The sequence below is a fragment of the Mobula birostris genome, chromosome 28 (genome assembly GCF_030028105.1).
Source record: "Mobula birostris isolate sMobBir1 chromosome 28, sMobBir1.hap1, whole genome shotgun sequence".
Lineage (NCBI taxonomy): Eukaryota > Metazoa > Chordata > Chondrichthyes > Myliobatiformes > Myliobatidae > Mobula > Mobula birostris.
Genome location: NC_092397.1, coordinates 25,926,655 through 25,940,260, shown reverse-complemented (window position 1 = coordinate 25,940,260; position 13,606 = coordinate 25,926,655).

Genomic DNA, 13,606 nt, shown 5'->3' with positions numbered 1-13,606 from the left:
ACCCTGCAAAAACTCATTTCAGGGAGGTAGCACCACCATTTCAGGGAGGTAGCTCCCCCGCCCCCTGCAACACCATATTCCCCCCTCCCGCCCGTTGACCTCCAAGTGTGTATGTAATACTTTGTTTAGTGATTTTGTCTAATCTGTAAACCAAGTTGGGTATACTAGTGCACAGAGTCTTTTCATCTTCAGAAGTTTTCTGATGACTCTGCCATAGTTGGATGCATCAGCAAGGGAGATGAGGCTGAGTACAGGGCTATGGTAGGAAACTTTGTCACATGGTGTGAGCAGAATGATCTGCAGCTTAATGTGAAAAAGACTAAGGAGCTGGTGGTAGACCTGAGGAGGGTTAATGGACCGGTGACCCCTGTTTCCATCCAGGGGGTCAGGGTGGACATGGTGGAGGATTACAAATACCTGGGGATACGAATTGACAATAAACTGGACTGGTCAAAGAACACTGAGGCTGTCTACAAGAAGGGTCAGAGCCATCTCTATTTCCTGAGGAGACTGAGGTCCTTTAACATCTGCCGGACGATGCTGAGGATGTTCTACGAGTCTGTGGTGGCCAGTGCTATCATGTTTGCTGTTGTGTGCTGGAGCAACAGGCTGAGGGTAGCAGACACCAACAGAATCAACAAACTCATTCGTAAGGCCAGTGATGTTGTGGGGATGGAACTGGACTCTCTGACTGTGGTGTCTGAAAAGAAGATGCTGCCCAAGTTGCATGCCATCTTGGACAACGTCTCCCATCCACTACATAATGTACTGGTTGGGCACAGGAGTACATTCAGCCAGAGACTCATTCCACTGAGATGCAACACAGAGCGTCATAGGAAGTCATTCCTGCCTGTGGCCATCAAATTTTAGAACTCCTCCCTTGGAGGGTCAGACACCCTGAGCCAATAGGCTGGTCCTGGACTTATTTCCTGGCATAATTTACATATTACTATTTAACTATTTATTATTTATGGTGCAACTGTAACGAAAACCAATTTCTCCCAGGATCAATAAAGTATGACTATGACTATGACTATATGCAGCAAATGTGACATTAAAATATGTGTTATATTATATTTTATTATCATGTTTATTCTATTACAACTTTAAGCAAGTCTGCAGGGAGGTTGGCCTCATCACGTAGGACATCAATAGCGTTGTTCCTTAGCAGCTAACCAGCTAGTTTAAATAACGTTAGCTATGCTGTAATGACACCTGTTAAACTCACCTCAACATGTCTTTTACATTTTAACCCACCATGGGCAGTAGAAAGGTCACTGTTGCAAAAGGTGCAGCGAGCAACACTGTCATTATTTTTGAGGTCGACTGTAAAGCCCGCCCACAGAGAAAACTGATAGGTCTACCTAGCAGCGGTGCCCAACATTTTTTGCACCGCAGACCGGTTCAATATTGACAATATTCTTGCGGACCGGCCGACCCGGGGGCGGGGAGCAGGGGGCGGTGTTAATCACGACCGGAATATAGGTGATAAGTCAATAGCATCATAACATTTTAAGTAACGTTTGGATATTAAACACACAGCGCATATTTTCCCCGTGTAAACATATAAATTCATTGCAACACACCAATATCGCTGAATCAGTGTGAGCCCTGGGCTTGTTTTCCTGCAACAAGACGGTCCCATCGAGGCGTGATGGGAGACAGCGATACTCGAAGGGGGTTCCTTATGTCCAGTCTATTCCGCAATTTAGTTTTCGTTGCATTCATTGCAGAAAACTCCGCTTCGCAGCGATATGATGTTGGAAATGGACGCAACGTTTTCAGTGCTTTCGTGTCTATCTCAGGATAGTAAGCCTTGCCTTTGATCCAGAATGCCGGCAGAGATGTTATGTCAAACATACTTTTCAGCCCGCCGTCATTTACAAGCTCCAGGAGTTGATCTTTTTCCCGCGCTGACATGGATGAGGCGTGCGTAATGACCTCGCGTGCGTTCGAGCTCAACAGTGCGTGACAGGGAGTGAGGAAAGGTGCAGCTGACTCATATCGTTTCATATCGCCAAATCATATTGTTTCCTCACGGCCCGGTGGTTGGAGACCACTCTCAGCACGAAGAGAGACCAAACAGGATGCTCGCTCTCCCTCTCAAAAAAATAAATCTATTTCCGGGATATTGTATATAATTCCCGGGCGTCAGGGAGCCACTATCGATATGCGGGAGACTCCCGGATCTTCCGGGAGAGGTGGGATGTCTGAAACCTGCCTCAATGACCGGAGAGTGAAGCTGGCTGGAGACAAGGCCCTTGTGGTTTGGCTTTTGGGAGGGTCACCCATGCCAAAGTGGGACCCATAGTAATGTGGAGCATAGTAATGGACACTGGATACCCCCCTAATTTTCTTATATTATGTTCATATTATTTTTAGTGCTTTGGTTTTGTTATTTGGTTCATTGACAATTTGATTAATGTTCAGTGGGTTGGTTGATGGTTACAAGGGGCAAAGCTTATCCAGGCAGTTGGGGCAGCTGAGGGGTCCCGGGGATGTGATGGAGTGGACGGAGACGGCCCGGCAGCGTGCGTGGAAAGCCGATGCGCTGTGTTCCGGTGTTTCCAGAAAGGAAAATAAAGACGCTATTTTAAACTTCGGCACGCCTGGAAATCCCTTTTGTGTGCAACAAATATTTGGTGCCGGAACCCGGGACAATTAACGTCGCTCAGTGTGGCCACAATGAGGACACGGATCGCGTTTGATGGAGAGCGGGAGCGCGCTTCTTTGGGGGCGCGGCTGCTTCACACATAATGGATCGGGGGGAGTTGGCAGAGACCTTGTCTCAGAGCCTATGGCTTTTGCAACTGGATCAGCTCAAAGAGGTGTGTGTGGAAGCTAAGATCCCGTGTGAACATGTTACCACAAGGCGAACGTTAATTAGACTAATTACTGAATCTAAGGACAATGTAATTAATAATGAAGAGGAGGATATTCCACTATTTGTCTTCTTTTGCACATGATTTGTCTGTCAGTCTTTGCTGTCTGTAGTTTTCATCAATTCCATTGTATTCATTTTCCTGTAGATATCTGAAAGAAAATGAATCTGAAGTAGTAACCTTTTGCATCAGAGGTCCCAACACACTAGGGCACTGCTACACCACGATCAGGAATGCCTGTTGTTGTTAAGTTGGATCATTTGACTGTACTCCTGCTACCTGCATACAGACAGAGACTAAGGAACAAGGCTCCAGATATCCAGATAACCGAGGGGTGGTGTTGGGAGGCAGAGGAACGGTTACAGGATTGCCTTGAGTCAGCAGGCTGAGCCATGTTCAAGAACTCATCGAAGGACCTGAAGGACGACACCGGGGTCACTACAGACTTCAATAAAACAGCTGTGGAGGCGTGTGTCCCCACAAAATCATTGAGGCTTTTCCCAAGTGAGAGGCTCTGGGTAAGCACTGAGATCTGGAACCTGCTGAGCACCAGATCAGATCCATTCAGGTCTGGAGATCAGGAATACTACAAGAGCTGCAGGTATGATCTGCGGAAAGCCGTCTCTTGGGCAATGTGGAGATTCTGGAATAGAATGGAATAAAAGAGTGATGCTCAAGATCTGTGTCAGGGTTTGAATGCCAGAACCTCCTGCAAAGGTAAATCTCGTGACAAAGGGGACAGCACAGCTTCGGTTCCAGACGAGCTCAATGCCTTCTATGCTCACTTTGGACAGGCAGAAGAGGAAGGAACCATCGCGCACCCCCGTGTCTCCCGATGGTCATTTGGTCTCAGTATCTGAAGATGACGTGCAGGCTGCCTTCAAGAGAGTGAATCCAAGGAAAGCATCTGGTCTGGATGGAGTACCTGGCCGAGTACTGAAGACCTGTGCTGACCAGCTGGCTCGTGTATTCACGGATATCTTCAACCTCTCGATCTAGCAGTGTGTGGAACCCACCTACTTCAAGGAAGCTTCAATCATATCGGTGCCCAACAGGAGCGTGGCAACCTGTCTGAATGACTATTGCCCAGTGGCACTTACATCCACAGCAATGAAGTGTTTTGAGAGGCTGGTGTTGAAGCATATCAGCTCTTGTCTGAATGGTGACTTGGATCCTCTCCATTTCACCAACTGAAGCAACAGCAGATGCTGTCTCGTTGTCTCTTCACACAACTCTGGAACATCTGGACAGCAAAGGTGCAAACATCTGGATGCCCTTTATTGATTACAGATCAGCACTTAACAATGTCATCCCCTCAAAACTGATCAGTAAACTCCCAGTCCTGGGCCTCAATACCCCCTTGTGCAATTGGATCCTGGATTTCCTCAGTTGCAAAACCCAGTCAGTTTGGATTGACAAGAAACATCTCCTCCACAGCACAGGAGTCCCACCCAGAGTGTGCTTTGCTCCCCGCATCCTCCCCCCCCCCCCCCCACACTCACTTTACTCCGACAGTATGAATGTGTGGCCAAGTACACTTCCAACACCATTACAAGTTTACTGATGACACAACTGTTGTGGGCTGTATCAAAGAGGGTGATTAATCGGCATACAGGAGGGACTCTGAAAACTTCGCTGAGTTGTGTAATATCAACAACCTCTCACTCAATGTGGATGAGACCAAGGAACTGATTGTGACTTTAGGAGGGGAAACCCAGAGGTCCATGAGCCAGTAATCAAAGGACGATTAGAGGCGGAAAGGGTCGGTAACTTTGAATTTCTGTGTGTCACTCTCTGAGGACCTGTCCTGAGCCCATCATATAAATATTATTGTGAAGAAGTCCCGACTGCACCTCTGCTTCCTCAGGGCACTCAGAGATTCAGCCGGTCATCGAAAACTTTGCCAAACTTCTATAAATGTGTGGCAGAATGTGTGCTGACTGGCTGCATTACGGCATGGTATAGGAACACCAATGCCTTTGAGTGGGAAATCCTACAAAAGGTAGCGGATTCGGCCCGGTATATCACGGGTAAAATCCTCACAACCACTGAGCACATCTACATGAAACATTGCCGGAGGAAAGCAGCGTCCATCAGCAAAGATCCTCACCACCCAGGCAATGCTCTTTTCTCACTGCTGCCATCAGGTAGAAGGTACAAGTACCTCAGGACTCGCCCCACCAGCTTCAAGAACAGTTACTACCCCTCAATCATCAGTGTCCTGAACAAAAGGGGATAGATACACTCATGTCAGGACTGTTATATCGTTATTTCATGCTTGTTATTTATTGCTATTCATTTTTCTGCATTTACACAATTTGTTTACAGTTTATAGTTCCTCATATTTACAGTTCACGGTTACTGTTCTATAGATTTGCTAAGCATGCCCGCTGAACAAGAATCTCTGGCTATCTGTGGTGACACGTATGTACTGTGAGAATAAATTTTAATTTGATCTTTGAACTATATGGTGCCTTATGCGAAGTGTGATAACAACTTACTTTGGATTAATATTTTGGCTTTGACAATATTTTTCCGTGACGTTTTTTTCCAGTGATCTAGTTCCAACATCCTTCATCCCAAATTATAAAAGATTATCCACACAAAAATATACAAAATACAAACATGACATATTTATAAGATCGAAGAGCTAAATTATAATATGAATGTTACTGTGTATAACACACTCAATTCCAGGGAATGGGGGAGTGGGTCACGTCCCAGGAAATCTCCCGCTCTCCCCATTCTGTTCACAATGGTGACAAGTTTTTCAGCCGCTCTGCTGATTGACAGCTCCCTCTGCCCCGCCTCCCCGGCTGTCGGGTTACTGTCACGTGACTCCATGCGATTGTTGACCCGTGGCGCGCTGACGTCACAAAGCCCTACAGTCACCGTCGACGTTTCCGTGGAAACGGTCCAGTGCGGGAAGTCCGAGATGGTGGAGCCGGTCTCCACTTGTTGGGGTTTCGGCTCCGCTGTGGGATCCGCCTCTCCTCTTCCTGCCCGCGGAACAGTGAGTGTCTGTCCGCGCCTCACTGCACCGGCTCTCTGCCTCAGGTACAATATTTAAAACATATTTGCACAGTCACATGGATGGGAAAGGTTGAGAGGGATTCGGGCCTAATGCAGGCAGATGGGCCGAGTTCAGGTCGACAACTTGGTCGGCGGGGATGAGTTGTACTGAAGGGACTGTTTCATTTCTGTATAAACCAGTGACTCTATTTTGGGAGTTAATTCCGGATGCCAGCTATTCTCTGTGTGAAATATTTACCCCTCAGATCCCCTTTGAATCTGTCTTTAAACAGTTTTGTCCAACTCTAATGAGAGGCAGTTCTTTGGCTGACAAGGCAAGTAGAACACACAATCCTGTCTACCTGTGATGCCACATACAGGGAACTGTGTAACAATATTAGAGGCACATGCACAGGGGCTTCAGTGAGCAAGGCCCAGAGGGTTATGAAACTAATGCAGGAAAGTGGGATTAGTACAGCTGTGCATGATGGGGAACATAAATGTGATGCGCCAGAGGGTCTGTTTCTATCCTGTACAACCCTGACCACAGCAGTCCTCCACTGCAGTGGGGTTTGTCACCTTCATTCTCAGCTGTGAGCTTGTTCCACTGAACCCCTTACCCTCTGAGAAAATATTTGCACCCTCCCACTGTGACCAAGGTGTCAGACATATCTCCTAATATCACCCAGAATACTTCACCAAATTCCCAGACAAAAGTATTGTTACTGGTGCACAGGGAATGGCAGCATTTTGGTCACCTTTTGAGGGGGTTGGTTCAGTATGTGGCCATTAGTACCTTTGTCCAACAAAAATCCATCGTACTGGGTTCTGAATGTTTTAGCTGAGTCCACCCTGAAGTTCTGTGTTTCAGATTCCCCCTGCACTTTCACAGTCAGTGGTTTCTGCGTGTCTATACCGACCATTGAGAATCTGTCCCCAGTAACTCAGCACTTGGTCTGTCTCCTACCCTGCCTTCGTGATTCAAATGCTCATCCAGATGGTCCTTAAATACCAGCCTGCACCACCCCCTCAGGCAGTGTGTTCCAGATTGCAGTCTCCCTCTGGGGAGAGAGGAAATATAGAAAACCTACAGCACAATACAGGCCCTTCAGCCCACAAAGTTGTGCCAAACATGTAGCTACCTTTGAAATTACTACGGTTACCCATAGCCCTCTATTTTTCTAAGCTCCATGTACCTATCCAAAAGTCTCTCAAAAGACCCTATCGTATCGGCCTCTACCACCATTGCTGGCAGCCCATTCCACGCACTCACCATTCTCTGTGTAAAAAAAACTTACCCTGACATCTCCTCTGTACCTACTCCCAAGCACCTTGAACCTGTGCCCTCTTGTGGCAGCCATTTCAGCCCTGGGAAAAAGCCTCTGACTATCTACACAGTTAATGCCTCGCATCATCTTATACACCTCTATCAGATCACCTGTCATCCCCCGTCGCTCCAAGGAGAAAAGGCCGAGTTCACTCAACCTATTCTCATAAGGCATGCTCCCCAATCCAGGTATCATCCTTATAAATCTCCTCTGCACCCTTTATGTGGTTTCCACATCCTTCCTGTAGCGAGGCGACCAGAACCGAGCGCAGTACTCCAAGTGGCATCTGACCAAGGTCCTATATAGCTGCAACATTACCTGTTGGCTCCTCAGTTCAATTCCAGGATTGATGAAGGCCAATGCACCGTATGCCACCTGAACCACAGAGTCAACCTGCGTAGCTGCTTTGAGTGTCCTATGGACTCTGACCCCAAGATCCCTCTGGTCCTCCACAATGCCAAGGGTCTTACCATTAATACTATATACTCTCATCATATTTGACCTACCAAAGTGAACCACTTCACACTTATCTGGGTTGAACTCCATCTGCCACTTCTCAGCCCAGTTTTGCATCCTATCAATGTCCCGCTGTAACCTCTGACAGCACTCCACACTATTCACAACACCCCCAACCTTTGTGTCATCAGCAAACTTACTAACCCATCCCTTCACTTCCTCATCCAGGTCATTTATAAAAATCACGAAAAGTAAGGGTCCCAGAACAGATCCCTGAGGCACACCACTGCTCACCGACCTCCATGCAGAATATGACCCGTCTACAACCACTCTTTGCCTTCTGTGGGCAAGCCAGTTCTGGATCCGCAAAACATTGTCCCCTTGGATCCCATGCCTCCTAACTTTCCCAATAAGCCTTGCATGAGGTACCTTATCAAATGCCTTGCTGAAATCCATTTGCACTACATCTACTGCTCTCCCTTCATGAATATGTTTAGTCACATCCTCAAAAAATTCAATCAGGCTCGTAAGGCACGACCTGCCCTTGACAAGCCATGCTGACTATTCCTAATCATATTATACCTCTCCAAATGCTCATAAATCCTGCCTCTCAGGATCTTCTCCATCAGCTTACCAACCACTGAAGTAAGACTCACTGGTTAATAATTTCCTGGGCTATCTCTACTCCCTTTCTTGAATGAGGGAACAACATCCGCAATCCTCCGGAACCTCTCCTGTCCCCATTGATGATGCAAAGTTCATCGCCAGAGGCTCAGCAATCTCCTCCCTCGCCTCCCGCAGTATCCGAGGTACATCTCATCCTGTCCCGGCGACTTATCCAACCTGATGCTTTCCAAAAGCTCCAGCACATCCACTTTCTTAATATCTGCATGCTCAAGCTTTTCAGTCTGCTGCAAGTCATCACTAAAATCATCAAGATCCTTTTCTGTAGTGAATATTGAAGTAAAGTATTCATTAAGTACCTCTGCTATTTCCTCTGGTTCCATACACACTTTCCCACTGTCACACTTGATAGGTTTTATCCTTTCAAGTCGTATCCTCTTGCTCTTCACATACTCGTAGAATGCCTTGGGGCTTTCCTTAATCCTGCCCGCCAAGGCTTTCTCATGGCCCCTTCTGGCTCTCCTAATTTCCTTCTTAAGCTCCTTCTTGTTAGCCTGACAATCTTCTAGATCTCTGACATTACCTCACCCTCTGAACCTTTTGTAAGCTTTTCTTTTCTTCTTGTCTAGATTTACTGCAGCCTTGATTGGAACATACCTATGCAGAACTCCACACTGTTACGTACCCCATAACTGGGTTGCTAAACCAGCAGAAATGGAACGCTTGTTGGAGTCTGTGATTACTAGGAACTATTAAATTTTTATTAAGGAAATAAGTAATACAGTACACTAATTGCAAGGATATAAATGTAACAAGTTCACAATGATAATACCCACATATACACAGAAATAGGGTAATAGGAATCAACCAAGCTCTATCGTAGTCTCGGGGTAAAATGATCAGTCTTAAGCAGAGTTCAGTTCAGTTTAGTGCAGTTCGAAGTAATCACTGTTGTTGTACCGTTGGAGGGAGGGAGGGAGAGAGATATATAGAGATGCAGTTGGTTTCGGGCAGATCTTTTGATATCTTCTGATCCCGCTGTGGTCACTGACTGTGGCCACTCTGTTCCGGATACGATCGTTCTTCCGCAGTGAACCCGGCACTCAGGCAAGGGCGGACACACACCCTGAGAGCATCTGATCAATTCCCGCAAACCGGTCCTCCAAACTCCACCAACTTGTGGGGGCACACTGCCCTTTCCAGGGTCTCGTGGCGTTTCTCGTGCCTCTTTTTATCCCCCTGCTGGGGTATCACCTGTCCATCAAACTTCAAACTATTCAGGTTCAAAGCAAATGGTCTGTCAATATGTTTCTCCATTGTCTTCCATTATCTCTCTCATTAGCATCATCCGTCCGGTAGCTCTGCTTGGCGACACACATGACAACAGAAATATTCCCTGAACATTTGCCACATTTCTCCCGTACCTTTCCTTGAGAACATCAGTTCCCAATTTAAGCTTCCAAGTTCCTGCCTGATAGCCTCATAATTCCCCTTACTCCAATTAATCGCTTTTCTAACTTGTCTGTTCCTAGCTCTCTCCAATGCTATTGCAAAGAAGATAGAATTATGATCACTATCTCTAAAATGCTCTCCCACTGAGAGGACTGACACCTGACCAGGTTCATTTCCCAATACCAAATCAAGTACAGTCTCTCCTCTTGTAGGCTTATCTACATATTGTGTCAAGAAACCTTCCTGAACACACCTAACAAACTCCACCCTATCTAAACGCCAATCGATATTTGTGAAATTAAAATCTCCCACCACTACGACTCTTATTCTTATCTGTTTCCCTATCTGCTCCTCGATATCCCTGTTACTGTTGGGTGGACTATGAAAAACACACAGTAGAGTAATTGACCCCTTACTGTTCCTAACCTCCACCCACAGAGACTCCGTAGACAATCCCCCCATGACGTCCACCTTTTCTGCAGCCATGACACTATCTCTGATCAACAGTGCCACGCCCCCACCCCTTTGGCCTCCCTCCCTGTCCTTTCTGAAATATCTAAAACCTGGCACTTGAAGTAACCATTCCTGTCCCTGAGCCATCCAAGTCTCTGTAATGGCCACCACACCATAGCTCCAAGTAGTGATACATGCTCTAAGCTCATCTGCTTTGTTCACAATACTCCCTGCGTTAAAATAGACACATCTCAAACCATTGGTCTGAGCACGTACCTTCTCTATCACTTGCCTGTCCTCCCTCACACACCGTCTCCAAGCTTTCTCTATTTGTGAGCCAACCGCCTCTTCCCCAGTCTCTTCAGTTTGGTTCCCACCTCCCAACAGTTCTAGTTTAAACTCTCCCCAATAGCAAACCTCCCCACCAAGATATTGCTCCCCGTGGGATTCAAGTGCAACTCGTCCTTTTTGTACAGGTCACATCTGCCCCAAAAGAGGTCCCAGTGATCCAGAAATCTGAATCCCTGCCCCCTGCTTTAATCCCTCAGCCACGCATTTATCCTCCACCTCAATTCTATTCCTATACTCACTTTCCCGTGGCACAGGCAGTAATCCCGAGATTACTACCTTTGCTCTCCTGCTTCTCAACTTCCTTCCTAACTCCCTGTAGTCCTTTTTCAGGACCTCCTCCCTTTTCCTACCTATGTCAATGGTAGCAATATGTACCACGACCTCTGGCTGTTCTCCAATCCACTGCAGGATATTTTGGACGTGATCTGAAACATCCCGGACCCTGGCATCTGGGAGGTAAACTACCATCCGTGTTTCTTTCCTGCATCCACAGAGTCGCCTAACTAAAGAGTCCCCTATCAGTACGGCCTTTCTCTTCCTTTCTCTGCCCTTCTGAGCCACAGGGCCGGACTCTGTGCCAGAGGCTTGGCTGCTGTTGCTTCCCCCAGGTAGGCTGTTCCTCCCCCCCAACCCCCCCCCCCAACAGTACTCAAACAGGAGTACTTATTGTACAGGGGGACAGCCACAGGGGTACTCTCTGGTACCTGACTCTTCCCCTTCCCTCTCCTGACTGTTAACCACTTGTCTGTCTCCTGTGGTCCCGGTTCGACCACCTGCCTATGACTCCCTTCAATCACCTCCTCGCTCTCCCTGACCAGACGAAGGTCAACGAGCTGCAACTCCCGTTCCCTAACGCAATCCCTTGGGAGCCGCAGCTCGACACACCGGGTGCGGATATTCCCGTCCAGGAGGCTGGGAGACTCCAGAACTTCCCACATCTGACACCGAGTACAGAACACCGGCCTCACACACATGCTTCCTTTGTCACATCTTTCTACCGATTTGTTACCATTCTTTACCAGCAGAGCCACGCCATCCCCATTGCCCACCTTCCTGTCCCTCTGACACGTGTAACCTTGGGCACTTAGCTCCCAACTACAAACATGCTTCAGCCGTGATTCAGTGATGGTCACAACATTAAACATGACAATCCATAACAGGGCAATAAGATTATCCACCTTATTTAGTAGACTCTGGGTATTGAGATATAACAGTTTGAGTACTGTATTTGCTACCATAATTGTTTCTGCATCCCTCATGCACTGATACTCACCCTGCTGGCTGCATTTATGTCCTATCATCTGCCTGCCCTTCCTGACTGCATGCTATCTTTGCTTTTTTACCATCTGTCCTATCTTGCATCCTTTCACGCCTGTTCCCACGCCCCTGCAAAATTAGTTTAAACCCTCCCCGACCGCTCTAACAAACCAGCAGTATGCCCACAAGAAAACTAATCTCAGGGTTGCATATGGTGACAGAAATGTATTTTGATAATACATTTACTTTCAGCTTTGAACTTTGTAGTAGAGAGCCGGGTGTTGTACTGGTCTGTGTCCTCACTGGCCGGTGCTGTGCTCTGGCAGCTCAGTGTGCTTGGTATACAGTGTCAGTGTTTCGACAGAAGTGTGTCCTTATTACACAATTGATCTTGTCCATCCTGGAGCTTGGAAGATTCACTGGCGACCAGAATGATTTTTTCAGACTATTATTGGGCAGAGAATCATTCTGTGATCGTCGAGACTATTTGACCCGTCAAGTTAATACTAACTCCTGCTACAACATTTCCACGGTCCCATTCCCCACTCTGTCCCCACAGCACTGCAGGTCATTTCTCCTGAAGGACCTGTCTAATTCCTCTTTGAACACTGGTTGTTCCTGCCACCACTCCGCTGAGTCCCATATTTCCCAAGGTGAAGTCAAGAATGTCCCCCTCCCTGGTGGACGACATATTGTTTCAGGAAACCTTAATGCTCCATCCAAGCCTCAGGGTGTAAGAGAATCCCAGTTACTCTGAGGAGATATTCACTCACCAAATCTACTCTCTTGATTTTTACTTCATCCCATAACCTGCTAACATATCTGTTTCTGTCTCTTACTGGCTATTGGGAGGCCTACAGTATAACCCTATCATAGTGATTGCACTTTTCCTATTCCTGATTTCTATCCAGATTGTCTTACTGGATTAGCCTCTGGGATGACCTTGACCTTGTGACATTCTGCATGATCAGTGTGTGGACTGGGCCAATGGCACCAACACGGGTGATGCTATCCGACTCAATAAACTGATTGGAAAGGCTGGCTCTTATAGGAGTCAAACTGGACACACTGGAGGCCGTGGTAGCAGAAAGGACCCTACGGAAAATCCTGGCAATTCTGGACAATGTTTCTCACCCTCTGTATGCCACCTTGGCTGAACAGAGGAGCATCTTCTGTAACAGACTAAGACAACTCTGCTGCTCCAAGGAGCGCTGTATGAAGTCATTCTTACACTGGGCCATCAGGGCCAATAATGAGTCAACCTATAGCCGGGGAAGTGATGACCCCCCCCCCCCCCCCCCCACGTTAGACTGTTGGAGGTAACTTACTTTTTATTCTTTCTCTTGCTTCTCTTCTGATATTTGTAGATGTGTGCACTTGTAATGCTGCTGAGACACTAATTTATCCATTTGGAGTTGCTTTCTGTGTTAATCCACATCAATCACTGCCAGTTACTGACCTCTTACTCTTCCCATCACCTGTCCTGAAGGAGAGCCCAATGATCCATGTAACTAAAACCCTCCATCCTGCACCAGCTCGTGAGCCACACATATAACGGTACCACCTTTGTATTTCTTCCCTCGCTAGCAGGTGGCACTGGGATTTCCACCCCCCCCCCCCGACCACAGAGTTTCCACTTAACTTTTTCCCCAACTCCCTAAGCTCTCCTTGCAGGACTTTTCTCTTTTGTTCGTGCCAATATGGACCACTACCTCTGGCTGCTCACCCTGCCCTTTCAGAATGGCCTGTACTTGTTCATTTCCATCCTCGACCCTGGTACCAGGGAGGTAA